The sequence below is a fragment of the Lithobates pipiens genome, unplaced genomic scaffold (genome assembly GCF_037356315.1).
Source record: "Lithobates pipiens isolate NorthernLeopardFrog02 unplaced genomic scaffold, aLitPip1_a1.2 Scaffold_13, whole genome shotgun sequence".
In the NCBI taxonomy this organism is placed as follows: domain Eukaryota; kingdom Metazoa; phylum Chordata; class Amphibia; order Anura; family Ranidae; genus Lithobates; species Lithobates pipiens.
In genome coordinates this window covers 307,046,263-307,057,762 of record NW_027507718.1, presented here as the reverse complement: position 1 = coordinate 307,057,762, position 11,500 = coordinate 307,046,263, and the positions used below count along the sequence as shown (strand labels likewise).

The 11,500-nt window shown below is 39.6% G+C and overlaps 1 long non-coding RNA gene across 1 annotated transcript in view; it reads right to left on the bottom strand.

Moving 5' to 3' along the window:
- Positions 1-443: 443 nt before the first annotated feature.
- LOC143976112 (uncharacterized) overlaps positions 444-11,500 on the bottom strand; it is a 53,800-nt gene continuing 42,743 nt past the window's right edge. Inside the window, exons 2-3 of the long non-coding RNA XR_013272514.1 lie at positions 638-764; positions 444-550 (exon numbers count right to left, since the gene is read on the bottom strand). This is a non-coding gene — a long non-coding RNA (uncharacterized LOC143976112). The remainder of the gene's footprint in view (positions 551-637; positions 765-11,500) is intronic.

The window sequence follows — 11,500 nt, the reverse complement described above, 5'->3', positions numbered from 1 at the left end:
CAGAATGTGAGTAAGGCATCTGTAAATCAGATCATAAATAAACATATCTTATTTACTAGGCAAAGTGTTTTTGGAGCAGAGATACAGTAGAATGTAAAATGCTGGAGTAAAGTGGTTCACAGATTGTGGATTCAGACAGAGAACTCTGTGTCCCCCACTTACATTTATAACTGTCAATGCCAAATTAAGTAGTATAGCCCTCTACATTTGCCGGCTGAACCGCCTGAATTTCAATTAGTGTACAGACAGTATCATGAAAAAACAATACCTGGAAAAGGTATTTTAGTTAATATACACAACTATAACATTTACTGTGAGGACAGTTGCTAACTCCAAAGTAATAAAAGTAAATCTTTGTTATTGTTGCTTTTTTTTCTTAAAAAAGGCTCCTTCGTTGCACTTTATCCCTTTAGTTTGTTCTTTTTCTAGAGATTACCTTAAAAAGGGTAAAACAGTCCAATAAAGTGTGCTACAGCTGCTGTGACTTAAGAAAATATGATCTCCTCTATTTCTATGTTGTATTCTTTGCCACGTGGATCAATTTTCGCCACTGATAATGGAAAAAATTATTGTCATGAGTGATTTATTTTATTCTGCACTCTGGGAAAATTTGGAAAATTTTAAAGCACTTTCTCACATTTGATGAATGACTTGATAAGCTGCCTTGATAGTTCATAGACCTTCAAATATCTCCAGGCTCAGAGTCATCTTTACAAATGTACTAGTCCTCTAAGTCCTTGAAGGCCATGTAGTTGTATAGAGACCTGAATAAAAAATAACTTGAGTACTGCACACAAACATTAAATAAATACGACAGAGTATACAGAAATAATTTCTATATTTTCCCCTTTCTTGATACTTGGGTGTTGATTTACTAAAGGCAAATAAACTGTGCACTTTGCAAAGAGCAGTTGCTCTAGCGCAGGGATCCTCAAACTACGGCCCTCCAGCTGTTGCTAAACTACACATTCCACGAGGCATTGTAAAACTCTGACATTCACAGACATGACTAGGCATGATGGTAATTGTAGTTCCTGAACAACTGGAGGGCCATAGTTTGAAGACCCATGCTCTAGAGCTTAGTAAATGAACAGAAGCTCTGCTGATTTCCATAATTCAATCACATGCAAGCAAAAACTCTTTTTATTTTCTTTGCACTCAATTAGGTATTCTTTGCAAAGTGAATATTTACCTAATTTACCAAGCTCTGGAGCAACTGCTCTTGCAGAGTGCAACTTTGCAAAGAGCACAGTATATTTGCCTTTAGTAAATCAACCCCTTGGCATCTCTGAGCAAGTACAAATATGGGCTTTGGGGATTTCCCTTATGCTCATAAGTACATGGTGGAAAGGAGCATTGATAACATTCTATGAAAATGATGTGTATTCTTGCAGCACCCTAACAAAGACCCTACCTGGTCCTATATACTGACAGTACTGTTACTGAAAAACAACTTTGTAGTCACCTCAATAGCCTTAGCAAAGGCACATTTTGTTATCACATTTCTTTTGGGCTCGTTTGTATATATGTTGCTAAGTCCAAAACAGTGGAATGTGCATGGAAACTCAGTAGATGTTATTATGTTAGTTACTGATTTTCCACAGTGAAAACATTTAAACCCTATATGAGACAAGAATGGAAAATATGCAATTTTTAATACAGAGTTAAGGGTTGAATTAAGCAAAAGCAGATTTCGAGATTGTTAGCTATTATCAGCTGGCCACATAGCATAAAACCTAATGGCATTTTAGAAAAGAATCAACCATTTTTTGGGAAAAAGCATATATTCAAAATGGTTTCTGGGGTCCCCATAACAATGACAACCCTGACCAGTCCTGTTTGTTTTTGAGGTATTTGTAGCTTGTGTAATAATCCATTTATTTTCATCAGTACCATCCCTTGAACCGGGTTGAATCATATTTCCATAACTGTTATTAATACGTGAATATTATTGCAATTCTTATTCAATTTGATTTATACTAACAGGGATACAACACACAACAGGGATAACAGGGATACAACATAGCTATCAAATGGAGAATCTTAAGTTTGTACCTGAAAGTATGTAAAATGTAAAATTTTGTGAACAGTGCTGTTGGCTTCTGACTGGAAACATATGATAGCTTCTCTTTAAATCACTTTAAAATGGCCACTATGAGAATAGATCAATAAATGTTACAGATAAACTAATTTTGAAAATGGAAAGTAAATTATACACATAACTGGTGTATGATGGTAGTACCACTCAATATGTACCAATTTTCCACAGAAGCACTATCTTCTGCTGTGTAATGTGTAGTTAAATACCTACATAGGTATTAAAAAACACATTTCCATGGAGTTCCACCATAATGGAACTAATGTGGAATAAAAGTTGGTAGGTATCTAAACAGCACTGAAGCCTAAAACATGGTATATTTCTGGTATGAGCATTATTGGCAGTTCCAACTCTGAAATGTTTTCTTGGATTATATCATATTTTATAAAATGTTAGTCACATCTGTTCAAATTCCAATTGAGCTGTTGCTGGAATACAGATGTTACCCATATTTATGTCTTTTGGCATTCTAAACACACACATTATAATTGAATGCATTGTTTTGTCACAAATCAGCACAGATTTTATTTAAAAAAAATGAATTCATAAGAAAGTCCACAACATTTTCATACCACTTTCTATTTTGTATCTGGCACTTAACTGGATTATAAGATGACACTTCATACCTGGCTGGCTTAAATAAGCCCTATAGTCTTGACTGGAAGCATCTCTGCTCCTGGACCATATACTATTCCTTGGACATAAAAGCTAATTTTATTCAGTTACTGTAAGTGAAGTCAGTGTGAGAAAAATTACAGCCCCAGAGCTAGCAACAGCCAGGACATCTAACAATGGCCACTTTCAGCAGCGGATATTTTTGTTATTGCTGAAGCTGTAAATTGTAGCTTCTCTTTTCATAAAATGATATACCATATGAACCTTTTTTATTTATTAATAATAAAAATGACCTTTCTAGTTCAATCATTAGCCAGCTATGATCTTCTAAACCAATCAGTTTGCAGGTTTTTTTTTTGTCAAATCTGAAGTTAGAAGCTGATTGGCTATATGCACAGCTGAACCAGATGTGCACTCTCCGGTTAAGTAACTCAACCCCATTGTACTTTTTACCTCAACAGTACAGGAGTTTCACATTAAATATTTCTAAAGATAGATCTCTTAATACTATAATATAATATACTATAATATAATATAACAAAAATGAAAAGAAAAAGCAATCAGACTTCACAGGTACCAGGAAAACCACAACATACAAAAGATTACAAAAAGCTTTATTATATCATTACAATTTTTGTACTAAGATACTAAGGTAATATAGCAAATAACAAAATAACCATAATGACTCATACATTTTTTTTTTCCCTAAATTTCAAGGACTTTACTGCACTAACTATATTTTGGAGCATTGATACAGTATATGTATACATATTTTAGCAAATTACTTTTTTATTGCAATTTTTCATTAGAGTACAAAAGTGTACAGCAACAGCATAAAACCGCGGTAGCGGAAACCAGAGAACCACTACAAGAAAAAAAGAAAAACAAAACAACTAAACAAAATATTTGCCCTGTCAAAGATGAAAATTTAAGAACAAGTAATTTCCATGATGCCAATGTTGGGGCAGAGGACTTCTTCCAGGACAAAATAATCACTTTCCTGACATAAAACAGTAAAAGGGTGCATATAGCTCTAGTGGTAGCCAGAGGTTCAACCAGGCTTAGTAAACAGACTTCAAATGAGGGGGGGGAATCGAGATGGAAGTGACTGACTGTATGCATGCAGCAATTTCCTGCCAAAAGGGTTTAATGTTAGGGCACTCCCAAAAAATATGCAAGAAATTTGCGAGAGGTGTGGAGCATCTCCAGCATAAAGACGATTGGCCCCTATATATTCTAGCCAGGCTATCGGGAATAAAGTAGACTCTGTGTAAAAATTTGTAATTAATCAAGTGGTCTCTAGTGGAGACTAGGCACTTAAATGGAGGTTCCCCAAAAAGTTTTTTTTTAGAAAGATCAATAATTTTGTTACTAATCAGATTGCATGCTTTTCAGAATAAATTGACTTTTGTTTCCTCTTTACATGTTGTATGTCAGGCATAAAAAACTGATAATTTCCCAAAAAACTAGTAGAGATATTCGTGGAAGTGGGCATTATTCAGCAATATCACGATACTCAGCCTATATTACAGTCTGTTCAAACATGAGCACTATATTGGTGCTTCCAAATTGTCACCTACTAATGTACTCAAAAATAATATATGGCAGGGGAGAACATAAAATAGACATTTTGATCATTAAAGTGCACCTATACCAAGACTATGGACATTAAGTTATTCATTACCGACAAGCAGTAAAAGCTCTGAACTATCTATCTGCTTGTAATGTGCAGTAATTTATTCTCAAAGAGCACAACAAATATAGGTTTGAATTGGTTTCTAATGGCCTGGAAACATCTGCTGTGTATTTATATTAGAGGACCAACAGAGTGCTATGCTTCTGGTGCCATAGAAAGCATTAAAAAATGAACATTTCTGTACCCCAATGTGAATTTTGAAGGCAAAATTATGCGCATTGTCCAAATAAACATAAGTAAATGAGAAAGGGTTTGTTTTGATTTTACTGCTTGGTTGGGATAATTGGATGCAGGGCTCAAGTCCTGCAGGAACTCACGGGAATGGAGTTCCTGTACTTTTTCCACAACAGGAACTCAGTTCCCATTAGCAGCCATGTCCTGCAAGACTTTGAAGTATGCGAGCTGTATGGCAGGTGCTACACCAGCAGCCGCCAACACAGCTCACAATAGTAAGTCCCGCACACCTGACCATTCAGGCATTGCCAGTAGGGGGCCCCATGACAGCTTCCGCTTCAATCTACCTGTCAATCACAGCTAGCTGACGGGTAGATCAGGTCCCTGCTGCTAAGAGATTGTATTTAGTCAGACCTCTCTTGATACGCTCCTCCCCGCTGGCCCCTCCTGATTTTCTGTCTCCTGATCCTCCCCCCCTTGTCCTGCATACTTGCTCTGTGTGTCCCGCTGAATGTCCCCCTCCTCTATCTTCCATATGATGAGAGAACCCAGAGGAGGAGCACAGCTATTCTGCTCACAGGACATGCAGGGAGAGAGGTGGGCTGAGGGAGGAACATCCGTTTGGGGTGGTAAGCTGAGCACAATACCTGGCAAAGTTTAATGCCAGGAGGGAAGTTTATGTGGAAATAGCTTAGGTTGGAATAGCAGCGAGTGTGTGTTGGAGCCCTGCAGAGTTTGCAGCCCCCCAAGCTAACATAAATCTCCTAAGCAGGAACACATCACTATCTCCCCAAGCATTCTGTCCAGATAATGTGCAGTTAATTTATGACCTTTCTGTTTAACCCTGTGTTATCCAAACTCTGTTCAATGAAAAGTGTAAACTCACCACATAAACACTCTATATACAAAATAAAATTCCCCAATAAAGATCAGAACACGATGTTAACATTTGCATGGAAGCACAATTGAAAGAATGCTGATTATTCAGAGAATTACCGTATTTATGTTTATTGAGAATTGTTTTTTTTTTATGTACTAACAGTTAAGCTTCATACAAACAATATGAAAATTGGATGAAAAATACCAATTTTGAAGCATTTGTGCATAGGAGCGTATAATTTATTTATTTTTGGTGGGGGGAGTGGATCTTGGGTGGGAGTTCCCACACTTTTTCCCCCAGGACTTGACCCCTGATTGGATGGAACTGCGGTGTATTCTCCATGTCCTTTTGGGTAGTGCTATATGAGCCAGCTAAATTCTCTGTACAGGATCAGAGGTGCAGAGTAAATGAGAAGTAGGGGCATTGCTAGGGGGTGGCTATTAGGGCTATAGCCCTGAATCTGGGGCCCATAGCCCTGAGTCTCTTGCCGCAGGGTCCCTGCCTAACCAGTGGGTCACAGCTGCGGCTGTTGTGGCAGACGGACTGGCTGCATGAGACAGGCGGAGGAGAGAAGTGAGTGGGCGGACAAACAGAGATGACATCTCTCGCCGCCCGCTCCACATAAGCGCTCTTTACAGCCGCGATTCTTCAATATGGGAGCAAGGTGTGGCAGGAGCAGAGAGATGATATCATCTCTCACTGCCCGCCATACATCAGCACTCTTCTGCCCTCACAGCGCAGTGGCGAAGAGGTCACATGCTTCCTGTCATCAGTGGAGCTCTGTTTGCTGCCAGTCTCCCTTGCTTCATTGTCAGAGGTGCAGCAGGGAGCAGCGAGATGACACATCTGGTGGCCAGTGAGATGGCAAGTGACAATCTGCAAATGGTGGCAGGTGACCTGGCAAGTGAAAATCTGCAAATGGTTCCAGGTGACGTGGGAATTGATAATCTGCAAATGGTGGCAGGTGACGTGGCAAGAGACAAACCACATCTGCTGCCAGGTGAAAGTGGCAAGTAACAATCCACATCTAGGGGCAGGTGACGTGGCAAGTAAAATCATATATCAACCACGGTGCCATGATGATTGAAGTGCCAACACCAAAAATTGCCCGCAAAATATGGCTTACCACCGGTGTGCCCCCCCACGGGCCTGCAAAAAGGTTGGTGACCGCTGCTATGGGCTCTAGCCTCAGATTTTTTGCAGACCTAGCAATGCCCCTGATGAGAAGCATGAGAAAAGAACCTAGACAGCCCCAGGGGGCTGCTGAACAAAGGTGTGGATAGTCACATCAGAGGGGCCGCTGGTGACGCAGATTACATCTGGTGAAAGGGTCCAGAATTTAGAGACCAGTTATTTATAACAAAAAGCTTTTCCTAAGGTGAATGGCCACTTCACTAGAAGGTGGCTGGTGGAGTTCACTCATTCACTATTTTCTAAGGTTTGAGTATGTCTGGTAACAGGGGTCAATCGATTGTGGATGAAGCACCTGCATGTTTTTTGGACTATTACGTTACATATGTAGTTTCTGAAAAGAAAATGTTTCTAACACAATTTATTTTGAATTTATCTATAAATACCAACATCGCATATGCAAAAGGACATTTTATCGTAATATAAGTCAATTTAGGCCAATTTGTATTCTTCTACATATTTTTGGTAAAAAAAAAATGCCAATTAGTGTATAATGATTGGTTTGTACAAAAGTTATTGCGTCTACAAACTATGGGATATATTTAGGAACTTTTTATTTTTTTTATTTTGTACTAGTAATGGCGGTGATCAGTGATTTTTAGTGGGACTGCAACATTGTGGTGGACACATTGGTCACTAAGTGACACTTTTTGTGGACCAGTGACACAAATACAATGGTCAGTGCTAAAAAAAATGTACTGACACTGTATAAATGACACTGGCAGTGAAGGGGTTAACATCGGGGACAATCAAAGGGCTAAATGTTTTCCCTATGTGTGCTTTCTAGCTGTGTGGGGGATGCTGACACTAGATAAAGAGAGATATTGGTGTGCTTGAGTAGTCTCTCTTCCTCTGTGACAGAAGAATGGTCTGCCTTGTTTACAAAGGCAAACTGCCATTCTGTCATTCCCCCGAGCAATCGTGGGTGGGCATTGCAGCCTCCGGGCCCGCTGATTGGCTCCTGCTGTGTCCAATCACAGCGGGAGCGGGCTGCCAGCGGTGCGCGCGCATGCTCAAAACCAGGAAGTGCAAGCAATGTACAGGTATGTTGTTTCGCACGGCCCGGAAGTAGTTAAAAATGTGCCTGCTTTAAAAGGGCTTGGATTATGGAAACCTTGCAGATGACAATTTTTAGATTTTGCCGGAGGAACCACTTATACTTTAGTATACCTAGTCTGGCACACGTTCACTTTAAAATTGAAACAATGTGGTCAAGTGCTTTACAAATCAGACTTAACTTGACTGCCATCTAGGTAATGGATTATAAGCTGCCTAAAGCAAAGGTAAGTAAAGGCAATGCCAAAGAAAGAAAATCAGTTTTGTTGTTTCTAGGGAACCCAGAATATTATACTCTTGTCCCTGAAAGGAAAACGTTACAGTATACCTGCTATCAATAGCATAGTGTTTGTGAACTCTCAACTCATTAAAACGTGGTTTGTCACTTGCATTTCCAGCTAAACCTTGCTTGAGATTATTAGAAAAGGCTGCACATTCATTCTGTCTCTACTAGAAAAGATTACAGGCTTAATATGATTTATCCAGGTTCCACTGCTGCAGCAGTAATTCATTCTAAATGCCTTGAGGTAAATAATAACATTAGATAATGAAGGTTCTAGCATCAGCAACATATTTTGTTCTTAGAAATTCTTTCGTATTGTCTGCAATTTATACACTTGGCACTAAAAGTGAAATTGTGATGCTACACTTCAAAAAAACAGAAACTTATTAAACAAAATGAATTGTGTTAATCACTGAAACTTAGCTGTGTTTTCTCCCACATGACATATGGTGATAGGAACCTATCATTTTTTAAAGAATACAAAATATCATTAAGTAAACGTAGTGTTCCTAATACAAAAGGTGGACATAACAATACCAGAAAATAGAATGTGCATTAGACTTCCCAAATTACCTTACTAGACTTTCCAAATTTAGTAAGTTAATTACTGTACAAGCATTGTTATAGACATTGTATAGGAATGGTATAAGGCAGGGGTAGGGAACCTTTTTGGCTGAGAGAGCCATAAACGCCACATATTTTAAAATGTAATTCCGCAAGAGCCATACAATATGTTTAAAACAATTTTTTTTTTTTAATCGACTAATTTCAATTATAACTGTAATATCCACGTCATCTCCCCCACTGTAATATCCACATCTCCCCTACAATTGTCTGCTTGCTTACCACTACACAGGCAGGCAGATCCACGAGCAGTTGAGGTGGGTGACGATGACGTCAGCACGCCGGGTGTACCAAGGTGGCTGCAGCTCCAGAGCTAGGCCGAAGCTGTGGCCTTTCCTATGGGCTCAATCCACGGATCGGCACACCGCACAATCTTGAGAGGTGAAAGCCAGATGCAGCCATCCAAAGAGCCACATCTGGCTCGAGAGCCGTAGGTTCCCTACCCCTGGTCTAAGGCATTGTCGAAGCAAAAAATGCAGTACAAAAGCAAATAGGGTCCACTCATGAACTTGTGTTCTCACTCAGCAAATGATAGTTGCTTCAGTATTTTGAATGACTGATCCACAACACCTAATCCGATAAGGTGTTCTGTCTTTCTTGATATACATGCTTGTTTTAGATTATTGACACGAGGTGTTCTGCATAACATCAAGGTGGTTAGTATTTTCACAGATCCAATGACTGTAATTTATTTATTTTATGAATGGTTATTTCACTTAAAACAAACGTTCCCAAATATCAGTACATCTTCCAAGTGAGTCACCAAGCCCTACTGAGAAACTGGGCGTTTTCCTGGGTCTGTCTAGAAAGGGGCCTGCTCCTTGGTACACCTTCCTCCAGACTAGGGATGAGCCGAACACCCCCCCCCCCCAGATCGCAGCAGAACATGCGAACAGGCAAACATGTGTTCGAACACGCGAACACCGTTAAAGTCTATGGGACACGAATGTGAAAAATCAAAAGTGCTAATTGTAAGGGTTAATATACAAGTTATTTTTATAAAAAGTGTTTGGGGACCTGGATCTTGGCCAAGCAAACATGTATGAATGCAAAAAAGTTTTAAAAACTACAATTTTTTCAGGAACAGTGATTTTAATAATGCCTAACTGCTTGCGGACCAGCCGCCGCAGTTTTACTGTGGCAGGTTGGCTCCTCTGCATGAAATCACAATATTGTACATGTCATTGTGAGGCTTGGCTAGCAGACGGGCGCGAGCTCCGTGAGTCCGATCGTGGGTCATCGAGTCTGCGGGGATACCCACGATCATCTCACGGAGAGAAAGAATGGGGAAATGCTAATGTGAACAAGCAGTTTCATGTTCTGCCTAGTGCAGTGATGTGTCACACACAGCCCATCCCCCCTACAGTCTATGCATTAAGATAAAAGGCCTTCTATGTGCAGTAGCCCCCCCTCAGCCCAACTAATACTTACCTGAGCCTCTTCTCTGTCCAGCGATGTTCACGAATGTCTCGGTAGTCCGAGACTCTCCCTCCTGGTTGAGAGACAGCAGCGGCACCATTGGCTCCCGCTGTTGTCACTCAAAGGCAGCTGTAAACCTGTCCAAACAATTCCACTAGTGGGGTAATGTGTCACCCCACCTCCATATATCCCAGCCCCTGCTGTCCCTCTTGGGATGTTCATAGTGGATGACAACAGGGAGAGTGGAGGACAATCTGTGAACATCTGTTTTATGTCCTCTGCAGTGAATGAAGCTAAAAACGACAAGCATTTTGTCACTGGTTTTAGAGCTGCCATTGCCTGGTTGCTGTGACTGGGAATGAAGCTAATCAAGCACAGTAGATTGCAAGAGAGACATTAGGGGTCTATTAAATGCTTGCTATCTCATTAAAGAGAACCTGTCACTTCCATTGTTCATTTTACATAGCGGGATTTAATAAAAAAAAAAAACAAAGTTAAAAAATGAAACAATGTACATGTACAGGCGCATTCAAACAAAGCTGTTTAGAGAGATCAAGAAAAATCAGTTATCAAATGCTTTGTAAATGCTTACATAGGCTCCTGCTGTCCACTGTAGCGTTCACAGACTAAGATCAAGAAATAGCCCTAGGTTTAGAGTCTTGGAGTTTTCCTCTTTTTATCCCACAAACACTTGCTGGTTGCATCTTGCAGGATGTCAGGATAGTACAAGTGATGTGAATTGACTTAGTCATGGGAATTGCAGTAATGTTTGGGATGTGTTACATTTTAGTGTTCATCATATACTGTAAGTAACCATAGAGAACACCTGTGTTATCTTTAAGATGTATTTATCACTTATTTATAAAGTGTTAGAAGCGTCTTATTTTTTTATATGGTATACAAAATATTTTTTTAATTAAAAACACAAGTCGAATGAAAACAGGTAACCCGCGATGTAGACTGCATATCTTGTGTTTAAGTAGATCGTTAGACATCCACAAGTTTCAAATGGAACCCCAAAAAATAAATAGTTGTTTACCTTTGGAGGGGACCCAAAGGAAAAGCAATAGAAATGATCACAGTCCTAGAAAACTTTCCAGATGGTTTAATTTCAAAAACAGACTGAAGATTTCCCCACTGTAACTTGAGAAAATTAGAAAGCTAAGCTGTCCTGAGGTTACTGATTCAGACCTGCATACCTACTGTTTTCCAGTATGACTTGCTTAATGCTTGGCCATACTTTTGAAGGGCTTGGCACTGGCTGCTTCCATAACAGTAGATTGCCACAATATCTGAGACCACTTCAATCCACCATAATCCTGTTTCATACGTTTAGAATTCTGGTCCATAACGCAACTTTTTCTTTTACTTTTTTTTTATGAAACCCGAGTCTAAATCATAAATACTTTATGGAACAGGAATGTATTCTGGCCATTATTTTTGTGGCTGTCGTCTAGATGCTTC